Here is a 2074-nt window from a genome sequence, read left to right as displayed (position 1 = left end):
CCTACGGGGAGTCAGCCATGTCCAGAAACATGATCTTTCGGTGGCACAAGATGTTCGTGGAGGGCAGAGAAGAGGTCGACGACGAACCGCGGCCTGGACGCCCATCAACGACACTCACCGACGAAAATGTGCGAAAAGTTCGCGATGTACTGAACTCTGATCGTCGTCTTAGTGTTCGGATGATAGCAGAGCAGTGCAATGTGCCAAAAACAATAGTGCACGAGATTATTAGGGAGCAATTACAGATGCGAAAAATGTGTGCAAAGTTGATGCCGAAAGTGCTCAGTGATGATCAAAGACTCAATCGTTTGGAAATCGCGACACAACTTGCGGATCACTGCAAAAATGATCCACATTTTTGCCGGACTTCTTTCTGTTCCCGAAGATAAAGAGAAGTTTGAAAGGAACGCGATACGGGACTTTGGACGCCGTCAAAGAGGCCGTGACGACGTGTCTTCGAGAGGTTCCCGATGATGCCTTCGCGGGAGCGTTCCAGGAATGGGAACGCCGCTGGAACAAGTGTATCGACTCACAAGGGTCCTATTTTGAGGAACATTAGCTTATGATATGTAAAAGTGTAATAAATTTTTTTTCCTGAGCTCAGTACACTTATTTTCCGGACGAACCCTGTATATCCGGATTCATCGGTATGTTAGGTGATGTTGTTACGTTAATATGTTAAATCCACAATTTTTTTTAAGAAAAATCGCGAGCATGAAAAAATTCCCATAATGTCGCTGTATCGTAATGGAATAGATATTTAATTTGAATCCAGCCCACGCTCTAGTGTGCTTGAAGCATGCTTGTGCAAGATATTTTTCCTGTTTTAATATCGAGGAGGGGCCGGGGTGGACCAGTGGTAGCGTGTTCGACTCTCATTCCGAGGGTCGCCGGTTCGAGACCATTGCACGGAGAAGATTTTTCAGCGGTCGACGACATTTACACGCTGCACAAAATGACCCTACTACTGAGAGGAAGCAGCTCTCAGTAAAAGGCAATGATGGCGCAGATCAAGGAGATCGGCCCGGCATCAACTGCCACAGCTTCGGGCGAAAGTGAAGTTCACGGAATCGGCCGAAGTACTGCGATGCGGAAGGCAACGGGAAACCACCGCATTAAACTCCCGAGGAGATGCAGCCCTTGCACCATGGAGCAGCGCTGCAGTACACCAATTCTAGGATTGTAATACTAAAAAAAAAAAAATATCGAGGAGTTAACGTTAGGTAACGCATTGTCTCGTGGGCTTTGTTAGGAATGAACTATATGAAAAAATTTGTCAGGTGTGGGGTTCGCACCCACGCTCCCCTTCGGGAACCAGAAGTTAAGTCTGGCGCCTTAGACCACTCGGCCAACCTGACCCTGTTTGGAGATGGATGAGTGAGACTTGCTAGAAAGGTAAAGAGAGGAGGATTGGTAATATTGAGCACTTCACGGACCAGATGTGTCAGATGACTTAAGCTAACCAGCTTCTTCTTCCTTTGATCAGTTGAGAGCATGATAGAAGGGAAATCCGATGCATGGACCGAAGAGAGACTTGTACGACGGCGGGCGGGCCTAAGAGCATTGACTTAGTTTCAGAAAGAAGAGAATAGGAAGGCCTGTGGCAGGTCGATGAATCGATTCGATGATGTCTTATCGTGATCAGATAGTACATGTGCGTATATTATATGTACACAAATTGCACACTTAGTATAGTGATGCAAATGTGGTAGCTATTTGTAAAAACTTCAAGCTAATATAATTTGTTTTGATTCTAATAATAATGTGATTTTCTTCCTCTAAATTACACTTCCAAAAGACAGTTTCGTTTGCTGGACTGATGGGAGTACCTGCCCTTTCTAGTGTATTGAGAGATCAACTTCTGCGATTTAACAAAGTTAATGCTGTAATAGTAATAAAGATTATATGTGCTCATGGTCAATTCTCTCGACCCGATTATGAGTAGTTGTAATAAACAGATCAGAAGTGAATGATAACTACCGTCACGTGTACCCTGTTTATTGTGAAGAATTTATTATACACAAGTTGAGGTACTATTCTACTCTTCCGCTACTTCTGATTCCAATTCTTATTT

The 2074-nt window shown here is 44.3% G+C and overlaps 1 non-coding gene across 1 annotated transcript; it reads right to left on the bottom strand.

The window, feature by feature from the left end:
- Positions 1–1274: 1274 nt before the first annotated feature.
- TRNAL-UAA (transfer RNA leucine (anticodon UAA)) lies at positions 1275–1358 on the bottom strand. Its single transcript has one exon. It is a non-coding gene; the product is annotated as a tRNA-Leu (tRNA).
- Between the last annotated feature and the right edge of the window lie 716 nt (positions 1359–2074).

The sequence above is a fragment of the Hetaerina americana genome, unplaced genomic scaffold (assembly GCF_022747635.1).
Source record: "Hetaerina americana unplaced genomic scaffold, ioHetAmer1.1.p SCAF_1, whole genome shotgun sequence".
Taxonomy (NCBI): Eukaryota; Metazoa; Arthropoda; class Insecta; order Odonata; family Calopterygidae; genus Hetaerina; species Hetaerina americana.
This window is presented reverse-complemented; position numbering and strand designations above follow the sequence as displayed.